This window comes from Octopus bimaculoides, chromosome 17 (assembly GCF_001194135.2).
Source record: "Octopus bimaculoides isolate UCB-OBI-ISO-001 chromosome 17, ASM119413v2, whole genome shotgun sequence".
Taxonomy (NCBI): Eukaryota; Metazoa; Mollusca; class Cephalopoda; order Octopoda; family Octopodidae; genus Octopus; species Octopus bimaculoides.
The window spans coordinates 4,644,215-4,661,511 of NC_068997.1; the positions used below are offsets into that span (position 1 = coordinate 4,644,215).

Here is a 17,297-nt window from a genome sequence, read left to right on the forward strand (position 1 = left end):
GAAATATCAGTGTCAATTGCTTATGATAACTTTGCCTCTTCCTATTAAATATAAACCTAAAGAATGCTGTTAAAACATGAGTAAATCCATCGATCTTTAAGATTAAAACGAAGCCGAACGTCGAAATCTCCGTAAATTTTCGAACATAATCGGCAATAAAAGCTGCACAGTTCATTTTAATGGTTGAACGAGTTATAATGGTGCAGAAAGCAATGAGCAGTGGCGAAATGACAAAATATTTTGCTCAGACGTAATTCATCATCACATAAAAATTGCAGATATTGTAAAATTAATGAAATTTCTGGCCTCGTTTGTAATTAACAATACTGAAATGTACAATTAACAAGCCCCGTAAGTCGCCAGATGGATCCCTGGGTTCTTAGGATGGTGGAATGTTTAGAGCCTTAGACGTTGTCTTGCACTTCTGTCCAACCGAAGTATTCCATATTATTGTCCATACTTATGCAGCACAAATTGCCAGATATTTTAACGAACATCTCGTTTTCACTCTGACCTTAAATCGAAAAAACACCGAAAATCCATATTTTGATGTTTGAGCATCATGAAAAACTTATTATTCATAAATTTATTATCCATAATATGATTAACAAAAGGTAAGCAGTAGTTTTCATATCTTTTCCAAAATTCTAAGTTTTAAAACATGTTTTTTTGTTTTTTTTTTTCAGTAACAGTAATTTTGGATCTTGTTCAAAACGGGGGCACCAGTATTTTCTTAACGAAACACTTTGAAACTTGGGACACTGGTAGAATGTGTCATATAAAACATCTTTTACTCTTAGTCTTCTTAACAAAAAAACGTACATCGCAAGTTATTTCATGTTAAAGTTGTCGTATTTCTGTAATTTCAATCAATCACTGACGTCTATTCAGCTGAATAGAGTTACTGCTCTCCGGTCATAAAAACGTTATTCCCTGTGACATATTTCATCCGGTTTAATCGTAATTTATACGCATATATTGTTTATATAATAAATTACGCTGTGCGTATCTATGTGTGTAACAATTTTAGAGTTCGGATTCTAGAGTTAGGGTTAGTTTTAGGGTTAACAGTCTAGTTAGGGTTAGGGGATTAATACGATATACACCGTTACAGCGCTAACTGTTTTCAACTGAATAGACGTCAGTGATTAGTAGAAATTATCGAAATAAAACAATTTTTTACATGAAATACATTCGAATACAAAATTTTTTTTCTGTTCTATAACACAAAATAGATAAGTATACGAAGTTTGAAAGTCTTTCGGTACCAAAAACACTACATAAAACATAAATGAAAACTGGTGCCCCCGTTTTGAACAAGATCCGTAATTTTTTATTTAGAACAAGGAGTCGCTTTAGATAAGCATAGCTATGTGGTTAAGAAGTTTGCTTTGCAATCTCGTGGTGTTAGATTCAGTCCTACTGCGTGACACCTTCAGCAAGTGTCTTCTACCATAGCCCCGTACGCGAAATTTTTTCCCACGTGAGTTCCAGACCCCAGTAATGAACTCATTTGCATACAGCCAATCAGAGTTCACCTTTAAAATCCACAAACTGAACTGCTACAGTACAGATGCCACTATGTGAGTACTGCATAGTAGATCTCACATAAGTACCACCACCCGCCCTCCACCATCCTCATAGATCAATTCAGCACCATCACTGTATGAAGCTAACATTAGGTACCTATGCTCAGACTGAAATTAGTGATACTGCATGTACCCATTGATATATGCAAGTAGGGTGCAATACGACACAACACCATATTGATTACGATGTTTCCAGATCAACACCAACATTTTAAATTAGGAATGTACAAAATCAGTCAAAAAGATCAGGAAACTACACTCATCTACATTTTCTAGTAAATTACACAAATTTGCATCATCGGTGAGCAGCTCTCCATTCACTTTATACACTAAATTTCCCATTTGTTGCCCTTATTAACCCGTTTAGAACTTACATTTTGCTATAATGCACATTTTCCACCTAGCCACGAAATTACTCTGGTTGTATTCAGTTTTGGTACCTGGCATTTGTGACATAATTTCTTCAGCAGTTCTCATGGAATAATGTTCTCTTTTTGTGGCATGATTGAGATCTTTTGTGTCTATACAGATCCTAATCTTGTTTGGTTTCACTACTGTCACCATGCAATTAACCCAGTTTGTGGGTTGAGTTTCTTTGATGACAACTCCAAGCTTGGTCATTCAAGTTCTGCTTGCACCTTATCCATCAAAGCAGTAGGTACTTTTCTCATCGAGTGTACCATGGATGTGATTTTGTCCACTAATTTTACGTGGTATTTCTCCCAGCAAGCATCTGAGTCCTTGGAACAGCTCTGGATATTCTTTCAGTATGTCTGTATTCACTTTCTGAATGTTGTGAGCTTGCACCAACTTCAATTTCTCACAGGTTTTTTTCCAGGTATACTTGGACGGTTTTCCTCCACAACCAGGAATAGTACTTCATTTGAAGTGCCACTGGTTTCACTTGATACTGATAGTTCTATCTGTCCAAGCAAGAATCACTTTTCTTCGAAGTATGACACAAGTTTCACTTTTGCTCTTCACGGTTCCTTATTCCTCAAATTCAAACTGTCAAACATTGATTTGGAAATAATATTGCATTGTGCACTTGTATCCAGTTTGGCTTTCACTGGTTTCTTGTTGATTAATAAGTGTTCATACCAGTCTTCATCGGTGGTCATCTGTCCAATGAATAATTCTTCAAATATTTCAATTTCTTCAAAATTGTCAAGTGTGAACATTTTTGCGTTTTCTCTCTCTAGTGTCTTGTCTGTCTTGTTTAGATGGTATTCTAGTTTTACAGATGCTGGCAAAATGATGTTTGCCTCTGCATTTGTCACAAGTTTTTCCTGAAGCAGGACATTTGTCTTTAGCATGTTTGTAACCACACTGTCTACACTGAGAGTATTCAATTGTTCTACCTTTAGGTTCATACTTTCTTCTTGGACTCCTACTGGCATTGATGGCATTGACTTCTTTAGATACGGTTGACTATTCATCATTCAGAAATTTCAGTTGTTGTACACTGATTTCTGTAGCTCTACACATCTGTACAGTATTTTTTTCCAAATCAAGATCATGTTTTCTCAATAGTTGCCCTCTGAGGCTATCACTAAGAATTCCACAGACAATTCTGTCTTTAATGAGTCCATCATTCAATGTCCCAAGCTCACAAGTTCTAGATTTATTCTTTAAATGTTTGTGTAACTGAGATATTTTGGTTGGATTATATAGTCATTGGTGTTACATTACTTACTATATTCTGTAACTGTCACAGTATACTTTTCTTGGACTGAAATTTTTGTGGGGAGGCGGGCCGGTTGATTAGATCGACCTCAGTACACAACTGGTACTTAATTGATTGAGCCCCAAAGGACAAAAGGCAAAGTCGACTTCGGCAGAATTTGAACTCAGAACATAAAGACAGACGGTCATAATATACAAACACTTCTCATGGCACCAGTACACTGCTTACAGATGCTGACATTTTTTTATGTTTTCCATGAATTTTTCATGGGTCCAGCTAGTTATTATTATTATTATTATTAATAAGTAAAAGTAAATTGCAAAGAAAGAAGAAAAAAAGAAAAGTACTCAAAAAACCAAAGCCCCAAATCTTCAAAACACTAAAATATAACAAAGTATTGGATTAGCCATGATTCTATACCATTATATATATCTAGTGATTGTAGCCATGATAACACTGACTGTTCAGTCATGCCATGTCTCTGGGATTACTTGATAAAAGCACAGATTTTATTAGTGGACATGGTCTTACTTAGAGTGGTAAATGAGATGCAGTGTAAGACACATGACCTCTAGCCCTGCTTTCATGTCGCAAAGAAATAATGGAATCAACTTATTTACTTTTAGAAAAGTGAAGTGGCAGAGATTTAAAGAATTAGCTGCATAAGCAATCTACATGCACACACACTCTCACACACTCTTGTACACACGCATACAATGTCATTCATGTGTGTAAATGTATGAATCTCTCCCCCTCTCTCTATATATATATATATATCCTTTACCTTTTACTTGTTTCAGTCACTTGACTACAGCCATGCTGGAGCACTGCCTTGAAGGGGTTTTTTTTAGTCGAACAAATCAACCTTAGGACATATTTTTTTCAAGCCTTGTTCCTTTTCTATTAGTTTCTTTTGCCAAACTGCTAAGTTACAGGGATATAAATGCACCAACAGTGGTGGGGAACAAACAGACAATGACACAGACATAGATATATGCATATATATGTATATATACATATGACAGGCTTCTTTCAGTTTCCGTCTACCAAATTCACTTAGAAGACACTTGCCCAAGGTGCCACAAAATGAGAATGAACCTAGAACCATGTGATAGGGAAGGAAGCTTCTTATGACGCAGCCGTGTGTTCTTGAGCAAAGCACTTCATTTCATATTGCTCTGCAATCAATTCGACTTCTGACATGTGGCACCCAGTTGTACCTGTGCAGGTAATGTCGATTTGATGGAGGGAGTGAGCTTATGTCCTGTGTGGTTGTTCGGTAAGAAATTATTGAACCCTCATATGTTGTCTACCAACAGGAGAGTCCATGATTATTTTATATATACGAGACTACTCATGACCTGTTGGATCACTAGGAAAGTCTGAGTTTCCCTGCAATGGAATTTTGTTTTGTGGGTTTATTTTCTTTTCCAGTTTATTTTGCATGCTTTCAACAAATGTGACATCAAAACCATGCATAAGCGGCTCCTTTTTCCTTAAATCGAAGATTTGGCTGCTATTTCTTGCACGCCCTGCTACCCTGTAATAGGTATTTTGGATCCTTTATCGCAAATAGCAGTTATGTGGTAGCAGGGTATGCTAGAAATAGCAGCCAAATCTTTGGAAGTGAGATACGTTGAATGCACTCAAAAAATCTATGGAAAAAACTATTTCACATTGAGGTTACAAATGGGTCTTTTACAAAATCGGTTGATAGAGATCATTTTACTTCATCATCATTATCATCATTTAATGTCTGTTTCCTATGTTGGCATGGGTTGTACAGTTTGACAAGATCCAGCAAGCCACAAGGTGAACTCCTGTGTCAGCTTTGGTATGTTTTCTATGGCTAGATGCCTTTCCTAACACCAACCACATACAGCATGCAGTGGATGCTTTGTTTTGTGCCACTGGCACATGTGGAGTAGCCACATAAGTTCCAAGACAGAAAAAGAATGGTAAAAGGAAAAAGGGGAAAGCCCCCTCCCAGGGGAGAGGTGAGTATTAGGAAGAAGGGAATGGCTTTATGCCAGGCGCTGAGAGGCTAAAGTATGATAGCAGGATAGCAGAATGAGCACAAGTGTCTTGCTTCAGAGGAAGCACATAGACTCATGACTACCCTTCATTATATAAGGATGAGTAATAGTAGCTGGGAAGAAAATAAAGGTGGTAATGATGGGGTGTGAGAGCAAACTCTCAAGGTACAAGAAGTTGAGCATGAGAAGAGATACAGTCAATAGGTCAGGGGATGCTCACACATGTACTTGCCCACACACACACATGCTTGCCCATACTTACACATATGCACACATTATGTTCACATACACACTCATGCTTGCTCACACACACACACACACTTTAGCTACTTATATCATTGTCATCATCATTAACATTTAACGTCCGTTTTCCATGCTGGCATGGGTTGGTCAATTTGACAGTAACTGGCATGGCACCAAGTTCCATAGTCAGTTTTTGCTTGATTTCTCTGGCTGGATGCCATTCCTAACACCAACACTCCACAGAGAGTACTGGGTGCTTTTTACCCATACCAATGCTTTTCATGTGGCACCTTGGTTTTGGGGTCTCAAGATAATAACATACACTTATATACATGTGATGATAACAATAATGACATCTGAGAAACTGACAGGTTTTAAGTTATATTTAACAACTACTCAAAGTCAGTGCTATCTTAAGGCCTGAGCATAGTGGACAGTTGCCCAAGGACCTCACAGATCAAGCGACCCATGATCCATGGATGCTACAGCATACAATCAATAAATAGCTACTATAAGGCCCAGTCCATTGGTTTACCCAGTTGCTAAAATGGCTCTGCCTGAAATATCAAGGCCCAATACACTCATTTTCACAGTTTTATTGAAGACATATTTATCTTCTGTTTATAATTGTTTCTAGAACAGACATAAGGCTTAAAATTTGGAAAAGATGTAGATAGGTGATATTATATCTAATCCAAGCCCAGAAGGATGAAATGCATAGTTACCCTCTTCAGGATTTGAACTTAGAATATAATACCACCACAAAGCATTTGTTTGATGCTCTACTGAACCCCGTTAATCCACAATGTAATATTTTGTCTTCTATCTCTAAATTAGATATTGATTTCTATCAGGTATTAAAACATTATGAAGCAATATGGAAGTGTGGGTATATGGTGGGTTAGGGTAGGGTTGTGTCAGGTGAGAATGTGTGTGGGGGGAAGTGAGCGGGAGAGGGGTGGAAAAGAAGCTATTATTTAAACACAGCTTTCATTTTCCTTCATAGTTGTTGTCTTAGATAATAATACCAGACAGCCAGTAACTTACAGAACTCTAATTGAAATAACAATGAATTATTTATAGGAGATAAGAAAAAAGCCTTTACATAGTTGCTGAACTTGCTAGTAATAGCAGTCATAGCTCCCTACAAGCACCAATGAAACATAATATAGTGTAATCTGAGCTACATGTAAATAGGTACCATAGACTTTCTAGCCATAACTAGGTACCATGCACACTTTAGTAATGTTTCCTACATTTTTTCTATCTCCAAGACACTCAACTGTCAACTGTTCACTTAGCTGTACTTTAGTACTTCATATGGTGCAGTTTCCTATACTGTGTTCATAACCAAGATACTTAATTGTCAACAGTCCAGTCTATCTAGCTGTATGTAGGTACCATAGTGTGGTATAGTTAACTGTACTGAGTCTATAATCAAGGTACTTAACTGTCAGTGCCCCATTCCACTACATTGTATGTAAGTACAACAGAATGACATGGTACACTGTATTGAGTGTACATAGCTGTAAGTAGGTACCACACTTTGGTATAGTACGCTGCATAATGTCATGTACATGAATATTACAGTAGAAGAGACCTGAGAATATAGTGCACACAACATATTAGTGTTCACAGTTTATTGGTGAGTAAACTGTAATTAATCAATCGATGGGCTGAAATTGATGTCATTTAACATAGTGTAATGTATGTATTTATTGGTGTTGTTAGTGTTCCAGCCATGACCATCTCATCATTATTTAGGTACACTGTCTAACATATCCTTCTGTTTAGGACTACACTGTCTAACATATCCTTCATCATTGTTGTTTAGCCTCATTGTGGGTGTTGTTATTTAACACCAGGCCAGCATGGATCATGCAGACCTTTAATCAAAAGTCTTCTAGCCATGCTCAACCATTTTTTTTTTTATTCAGATATAGTTTATGTAAAATTATGCTACCCAAAGTATTTCCTATCAGACAACATGGATGAACCTCATTTCTAAACTCATCAAAAATGCCAAAGGTGTCTTAGCATCTCTGTCTTTTTAAAACTATATATGGCTGTGGTGCATCCACAGTTTGCATCTCAAATCTGAAATTCCCATCTTGTCCAGAATATCAACTTGCTGGAAGCTGTCCTAAGACATGCAACCAAATGAATACTCTCTATCATTGAATATATTGTGTCTCTGGGGACTGACATTCTAAAGTTCAATGTCTAGTACCTGATTTGACAGGTCTCACAATTATCCACCATTTTTCCTGCAACTTTGTGTATATTTTTAAAAATAAATACCCCTCTTAGTCATGGACATGCTTATAAAATCAAATAACACCATGGTACCCATGACTTTTGCAAACATTTTTCTTCATACTCAGTATTGTCAAAGCATGGAATAAACTATCTGCATAATTTGTTGGCTGTCAGGACACTTCATCCTTCGAAAATTCCATGTTTCCCTAGATTTGCCGACACTACTCCTGAAGTGCCTAGGCACATCTCCTCTTTGTGGTTCTTTTAATGTTCCCATTTCTGTCATTTTGTGTTTTATTCAGTGTACCAAGCATGTACTTCTTGCTTTTATTGCTGTCTTTCTTTACTGGACTTATATGTCCTCTCTTTTACCCTTTTCCGATAAGTTGTAGTATACCAGAGTACTATATATAATAAGCTCATTATTATTATATTTGACTGCCACATTGAAGAGAATCCACATGGCTGTCACATGTATAGATGTGACAGTACCAACATGTCCACACACCAGATACTGTTGTAGTTGTTTAACTTTAGATCAGTTCTTACAGATCAGAGCTATAATAGAAACAGTTCCAGCCATGACCACCACCACCACCACCACCATGTTTACATATCAGGGATTACATTGTTGCTATTGTATCATTTATTTCTTTATTAATTTTTTTTTTTTCGAAAGATGGTGTGATATGACCTTAAGGGAGATATGGCTATTTGTTCCAGCAGGTTGAGCTGCAGTACCAATATGTCTGTGCTAGATAGGATATGTGTTGATGAATGAAGACCTCAACATATTCCAGTCTACCATTATTTCTAGATTCTTCTAAAACTTTGATGTCTTCTGATCAAACCATTTATCTCTAAGATAGTGTTACAATGGGGAACCTCTTGGGAACAAAATCTAGACCAGACACACAGACAGACAAGCAGACAGATAAACTGAGGCAGATATTTCTTTGTTGTTACTGTTGTTGATGCTGCTGTTATGCCAATAAACTGGCATACACATACATAATTACATTCATACATAACTACATACATACATACATATATATATATATTTGCATACGTGTACACATGCACATAATCTATCCATTGCATGTATACATGCATGCACACTTATCATGTACACACACACACACACACAAACACATACATTGTATGTATGTGTGTATGCATGTACTATATATGTGTGTGTGTATTTTATATATTATACACACATTATATGTCTATTGTTATATTATTTATATGATACAGTTTTGATGCCAATCATAAGAGAAATGTCTGTTTTGTCTGTGAATCTATCGATTTAACGTTGTCTCTTAAATAATATATTGAATTATTATCATATACACACACACACTACACACACAAGCAGGCATGTGCACAAACATTCATACATGCAGACACATATACATATGTACATACATGTGTGTGTGTGTGTATTTATATATATATATATATACACACTACACATGCTAATGCATACATACACATATACCTGCTTATACAATCGCATACATCCAAGCATGCATACACACCCATACACACACACACCCCACACACACACATACATCCCCACATACACACCCCACACACACAAGAGAATGTCCTAGCCTCTTCCCAAGAGTCACATTGTGGTAGGTAGAACATTCTAGAACAGAGTGAGAAAGAATATATATACAACCAATAAAGCAAAGCATATTGAGATTGCTGGATCAAAAGAATACTGGTGGAACCTTAGAAAACACCAGTGACCAAATTCAAACACAACAGATCTGATATTGTTATCTGGGACCATGAATTAAAAGCTTGTTGTTTTAGATGTCAGCAATCCACTTGACATTAATATGAGAGGAATATTGAAAGAAAAAGAAGACATTTATGGGCCATTGATGAGGAATTTGTCAGTCCAGTACCAAAAATACACTTTCAGTTTTATTACCATTATTTTTAGAGCTGCATAGATGGTGGACTGGCAGAATTATTAAGTTTCCAGAAGAATTGCTATGCAGTATTTCTTCTGACTCTTTATGTTCTGAGTGCAAATCTTGATAAGATCAGTTTTGTCTCTCATCTCAATCCTTGTGCCTTGATTAGAACGCATTATTATTGTAGCAACGTCAGTCAATGACCAACCCATTTGGATTAAGGTATGGTTGAACTTGGATTCTTGGAGAAAGAACACTGTTACATAACTTCATATGCTACAGATGATCGTGATATCTGGGAACAATAAAAACCTTTAAGATATTCTTAAAATTTAAAGAGTGAATGTTTATGCAAAAAATGATGAAGAGAACAAAACTTCCTTCATTTCTTAAAAGAAAAAAACTGTATTTGTTTGCAGCTGTAACTGGTGAAAATTGGAAAGAGAATAAATACATATATATATTTACATCTATCCATCAATATATTTATCTGTCGAGTAAATTATGAGCCAAAGAAAAAAGTTGGGGATGAAATGGTAGTAGAAAGTCAATGCATTCTGGTGTTAAGGAAAGAAGTGATATTGATGTTTTGGACAGTTGGTCCTTTGTCAAGATAAGATGACAGGAAAGGAGGGTAAAACATATAGAAAGAAATGAATGTGTGTGTTTGTGGAAGAAGCAACTGTGCAGCTAATTGTAAAAGAAAGTAGGTGAGAGCAAGTATCCTCTAGCGGAGGCGAATGAAGAGAGATGATGGTTAATGTTGGACATTTATTGAAGGAACTATGTATGAGAGAGATAGTAGTGAGTGTGTGTTTGTAGATGTATGTATACATGTTTGTGTGTGTGTGAGAGGTGTGTGAATATGTGCATATGTATGAGCAACTGGCATTTGTAAGCAAGAGCGGTGGAGATGAAGGGACTGATAATCAAATGCTAGCACAATTACAATTAAATGTAATATTGACTGAACAGAATGTTGAGATATTGACATAAAATTACATATAATGAGTTGAAGGAGATATTGGTGTTATGAGATGTAAGATCAAATAAGATAGGGAAAACATAAGTGTAAACGAGACTTATATACACATGAGTACATTAATCCATACATACATAAAGAGAAATGGACTCACACACACACACACACACACCTATGCACAACAGAGCAGACATAATGATCTGAAAACTAAAGAAGAAATGTTGAATGTTAGTTGTCCAGCTAATGTTTACATAATGTGGAAAAAAAAGGTGACATCTATAGTGAATTGATAAGATATATGTGGATTTGGACAATAACTTTGGATTTATACCAGTAATTATTAAGGTGCTTGGTTGTGTAACTGTCAGAGCATCAGTTGCAACGCCAGAAAGGACACAATATAAAATTATAATTACAATCCACTAACAGAACTGTGAAAATATGTAAAGCATAAGTATAACCTGTAGAATGTATATCTGCAGTGGTATACAGATGTGTGTGTATAGATATGTAAGTTGACATGCACATGTATACAAGGCGGTGAGCTGGCAGAAACGTTAGCACGCCGGGCGAAATTCTTAGCGGTATTTCGTCTGCTGCTACATTCTGAGTTCAAATTCCACCAAGGTCGACTTTGCCTTTCATCCTTTCGGGGTCGATTAAATAAGTACCAGTTACGCACTGGGGTCGGTATTATCGACTTAATAGCACATGTATACATATATGCATACAGGAATGGCACCTGGCTGTAGAAAATCTGCTTCAATAAGCTCTGTTCAACCCATGCACCCATGGAAAAGTTTACATTAAAATTAGATGGAAAATGATTATAACACATATAAATACTTACAAGTACACATGCACATATATACATGCATTTATACACTTGTACATAGAGAAAAACCTGGAAAATATGTGTGTGTGCTTATAAAAGTGGTTGCTTGGCAATTAATGTTAGAAAGTAAGTAGGTGAAGTCTAAATGATTTGTTGCAGAGGAGCATGTACACAATGGCTGGCTAATGTCAGATATTTGAAAAGAGTAACATCCTACAAGTAAGGAACTCTTTAGAAAGTACTCACTTCCTGATGACCCCCCACACAAACTCTAGAATTACAAAACTAGCATATCTTATCCAAAAGGCATGGAAGAGAAACATACTGTATACTACAAAAATGGGATCTATTTTAAAACGGGGGCCACATTTTTCATTAATGTTTTACGTAGTGTTTTTGGTACCGAAAGACTTTCAAACTTCGTATACTTATCTATTTTGTGTTATAGAACAGAAAAATATTTTTGTATTCGAATTTATTTCATGTAAAAAATTGTCTTATTTCGATAATTTCAACCAATCACTGACAAGTATTCAGTTGTTTATATTTACTCCTTTGGCTGATTAAGCGATGTAAAGCGTATTTAATCTCCATACCTTCGTTTTATTTGCTTTTTTCATTTTAAATTTGCTTTAACCCTAACCCTAACCCTAGGGTTAGGGTTAGGGTTAATTGTTTCAGAATCGTTTGTTTATGTAGTCGGCACTTAATGTATATCGGCTGAATGGACATCAGTGATTGGTTGAAATTACAGAAATACAACAACTTTAACATGGAATAAGTTATGGATTTCTTTTTTTTTTAAGAAGACTAAGAGAAAAAGATGTTTTATATGACACATTCTACAAGTGTTCCAAGTTTCAAAGTGTTTCGTTAATGAAAAATGTGGCCCCCGTTTTAAAAAAGATCCCAAAAATGCTATACATGGGTATGCTTAAAATAAATTTGAAGATGGCAATAATATTAACACTGGACTTGTAACCATTATATCAAATCTTGAAAATTATGCTTTTGCAATTCAAGTGCAGGGAGTAGCTATAAAATATCTAATGAGCAAAAGTGGCAGTGAAGCCTTTAAACTTCTAAGATCCTACTCAAGATGTTGATTGTATCATACTTCTATGGAAGATATCACACATGTGATCAGCGGGTACCCAAAAATGTAATCAAGATACTACCTTCCATTGCAACACGATGTTGCAAAAACAATTTACAATGCCATCTGCAGAAAAGATTATTCTGGGATAAATATAGACAATGTTCTTGTTAGTGAATACATACATGCATATCAATAAAGAATATTGGTGGAATATTCCTATCAAAATTCCTGCTAAGTACAAACATAACGAAGTTGAGATGGGAAAGAAAAAGCTGCCCAGCAGATGGGAATGTTTTTTTCCAAAATCAGAGAAAAGGGGAAACCTGCAGCTCCTTTACCTTGATTATAAATTTACATTTATACCAGTAATTATTGATGTACTAGGCTAACTTAATAAATGTTGAAGTGACAGTCTGGAAATGCTAAGATTTTAACAGACTTTACAAATACAAGTGGAATAGTAAAAATATGCAAAAAATTTCTGAAGTTCAACTGTTATCCAAATTCCAAAAACAGAGCTTTGTTTCTTTGTTAGAAATTAGAAATTAGCTCCTTCATCCTTAGAAGAATTCTAATAATTAAAACACACATACACATACATGTATATTACATATTTACCTATATACATACATATTTGTTAGTAAATATATATGTATGTAACAGTTCTCTCCGATGTTATATTCATTTCAAAAGGAATATTGTGTCTGTGCGTCTGTTTATTTTTGCAATAAATGTGTGTTTATTTCTTTTACAAAAAGTCAGCTATTTATTAGAGTCTTCAACAACAAGAGACACCAATGTGATTCATAATTTCTTTGTGGGTAATCTCAAGATTTATGCACAAAAATATTTGCAGTGCTGAAAAAAAAAAGCTGGGTTTAGTAACAGCATTTTTAACTGATACAGGCAATGGAATTTGACCAAAAGAAATCTTCATTGAATGTAAAAATACTGTATCCCAAAATCAGCCTAGATATTGGAAAACATGTATAAAACTGCTGTGAACAAAGACAGTAACCAGAAGATATTGCACAAATCTTTCAAAGAAAATGTAACAGTCAAAGCAGGACCAAACTGATATCAGTATTTGGGTACTTAAGGTGAACTGACAGGCAATGCTAAGCAGCATTTTGTCCATCTTTATGTCCTGAGTTCAAATTCTGTCATGGTCAACTTTTCCTTTCATTCTTTCAAGGTTGATAAAATAAGCATCAGTTGACCACTGGGGTCAATGTAATCAACTTCCTCCCTGAAATTGCTGGCCTTGTGCCAAAATTTTAAACCAGTATTTGGGATATTAAAGGCAACAAACTGGCTGAATTGTTAGTATGCCAGGCAAGATGATTAACAGCATTTCATCCCTCTTCACATTCTGAGTTCAAATTCTACTGATGTTGACTTTGCCTTTCGTCCTTTTCGGGTCAGTAAAATAAGTACAAGTTGAGTACTAGGGTTGATGTAATTGTCTTACCCCTTCCCCCAAAATACTGGCCTTGTGCCAAAATTTGAAACAAACATTTGGGATACTTGACTTACCTTTAGACAAAATCTACTGCATAGATACTAAGACCAGCAAGATGATGACATCTTCCGCAGAAGTAGCAGTACTGATAGACTCTGTTACAGAGGTAGTCACAAAGGAAGAGGTTTAGATCAGCCCAGGCAGCTTTTACCTGCTCTGCTGCTGATTGTGGTGGTGGTGGGTCATAGCAGCTGTCATAGTTGTAGTGTCATTTAGACAATATTTTCTGAATGACAACAAAAAAAAAATATATACAGCCAATAACTCTTGAAGAGAGCAGCCTCTTGCAGGTTGGAAGTCAGTTCATCAAGAAGAACATATTTCTTGATAATGTTTTATGCAATCACAGAGCTCCCAGACAAGTGTATATCAGTATACTGAAAGATGAGTGGATGAAGGGTTATGTATGGGTATGTTTCCTCTAAACTTGAAGATAATGTTGATGTTAAAAGACAGTGTAGTCTTTCTTGGACTCACATGCATTATATCAGAACACATCTAGGTTATGCTTTTGTGTTGATATATATATAATGGATATGTGTGTCTACGTGGATGCACACAGTCTAGTGATTAGAATATTGGACTCTTGATCATATAGTTTCGCTTACTTGCTTCATGCTCTTACCTGATGAGGCTGGGGTCATTCCAAGTTAGTTGTCCCAGAAATATCATCATGTGTAAAGCCAACCAGGTCCACCAGCACTCTCCTGGGTCTGGTCTTGTCATGGCAAGGGGCTTGCATGTTTCAAAGAGCCAAGAAAGCATTACACTCTGGAGCTTTGCTCCTGGTGGGGGCCATCCTAGGCAGCTCATCTCCCAGGGAGGTTCCAGACTAATGATGACTTACAGCATGTTAGCTGGTTGCCAAGATGGCAGCCACATCCTCTAACTATTCAGTGGAGGACCAGCAACCCACCCTGAAGAACCCTCAACCTGTTATGACACTGACCAGAAGAATAATGATCATATGGTCATGGTTTCAATCTCCGAACTGAGTGGCTTATTGTGTCCTTAAGCAAAACACCTCATTTCATGTAGCTCCAGTCTTCTCACCGAAAACAAACACAGCCAACTGCCAGTGTAATCCATCCTCTTTGTTGCATCATTTTTGTTAGAAGAACCAAGTGTGTGTCTATGTCTGCTCCCAACTACATAGGTATCTGAAAGCATAGTACAAGCTACCAGGTCATACTTGCAAGTGAGGGCTAAAATTACACATACACACATGTATATACACAATTGCCATGCACATGGTTTCCACCTACCGAATATACTCACGAGGCATTGGTCAGCCCAGGGCAATTGTAGAAGACTCTTGTCCATTGTGCTCTGTAATAGGATATATATATATATATATATATATATATATATATATACATGTGTGTGTGTTACTGTAGATTTTAGTATACTCAGTACTGGTTAACTGTCATTCTCTTCATTTATTGTTCTTTGCTGACTCTTTGTTGTGTGCTGTATGTGTGTGTGTCAGCTTGTAAATGTCCAGAAATGTTGTGGTAGTAGCAGTGTGCCTGTGCAATATTAGATGTGTAGAAGATAAGGGAGAGTTGTTGTCCAATGTGGTTATAGTTGAGGATGTGCAAATGTTGTATGTTTGTCTTTGTTTCTATATGCATTTGATTTCCTCAAAATTATGTGTATATAAATTGTGTGTATTGATGCATTCGTTGAGAAAAAATAAGAGGGGTATGTGAGATACAGAGAAAGTGAAGGAACCACATACATAGGGGAGGGAATACACACACACACACACACACAGACACACACTGACATATATAATATCGTGAGGTCTCAGAATCGATCCCATTGTGTGACATCTTGGGTACGTATCTTTTACTCTAACTTCGGCTCAACCAAAGTCCTGGGAGAGAAATTGGATTAAAAGAAACTGGAAACTTGTCAGATGGGTTGCAGCTGCAATTACCACACTGATTTCTCTTAAGAAATGCATTAAGTGGTACACAAGTATCTATGGAATACTCAACTTCTTATATACTTATTCAATGAGCAGATAGGTTAATTGAACGACTGAATTTTCATCATTTATACTGTCAACAAAAGCAGTATAAATATTGTGGGAACATGAATCATCACCATTTTCTTTTCCCTTTTAAAATCATATGATACAAAATTTTAGATGCCTACTTCATTGGAAATTTCACAAACCCTCAGATGTCAATTTTCCTAGGTCAAAGTATACTTTTCTGCATTGTGATTGTCTTTACGGAACATTGTCCTGATCCAGAGTCATGATCTTCGGATGTTCTTCCCAATTTGAAATTTGGGTACCACTAGTGATATTGTACATGTATCAATAAATCCTCCCCATTGGCCAGTTTACAACAATAGCAAGGTTTTTGTAAAATTTATTGTGGACCATATGGTTCTGGGTTCAGTCCCACTGCATGGCACCTTGCGCAAGTGTCTTCTTCTATAGCCTCAGGCTGACCAAAGCCATGTGAGTGGATTTGGTAGACGGGAGCCAAAAGAAGCCTGTTGTGTATGCATATATATATATATATATATATATATATATAAAACTATGTATGTCTCATTGTATATGTGTTTGTCCCCCACTACCACTTGACAATGGTGTTGGTGTGTTTAAATCCCTGTAACTTAGCAGTTCAACAAAAAGACTGATAGAATAAGCATCAGACTTTACAAAAAATAATAAGTACTGGGGTCAATTCGTTCAACTAAAATTCTTTAAGGCAGTGCCCCAGCATGGCTGCAGTCTAATGAATAAAACAAGAAAAAGATAAAAAGAAACAGAATTTTACACAAATGTGTTGTTCTTCCAAAATCTCCTTTGTTTAATTTACAACAAATCGTTAAGTGCATTAGACATGCGTTAACACTAGCATCGCTAGCTGACTGACATAGCTTGATGTGGCTATTGCTAGCCTAAAGATCAAGTTCACTCATTTATAGCACTGCAGTTGTGAGTATGCTGTGTCAGCTGGTTGGTGCATGGTTTCTTCATGGACAGACATCATACGATGTCAGCTAAAATCATTGTGGTATATAATGACATTGAAATCAAACACTTTTAACGCACCAGTAATTTATATATATATATATATATATATATAT

General features: G+C 36.2%; 1 protein-coding gene across 1 annotated transcript in view; it reads left to right on the forward strand.

The window, feature by feature from the left end:
* Positions 1–161: 161 nt before the first annotated feature.
* LOC106876158 (GRAM domain-containing protein 2B) overlaps positions 162–17,297 on the forward strand; it is a 224,170-nt gene continuing 207,034 nt past the window's right edge. Inside the window, exon 1 of the mRNA XM_052973837.1 lies at positions 162–614. The gene's annotated coding sequence lies outside the window, so the exon portion shown is untranslated. The remainder of the gene's footprint in view (positions 615–17,297) is intronic.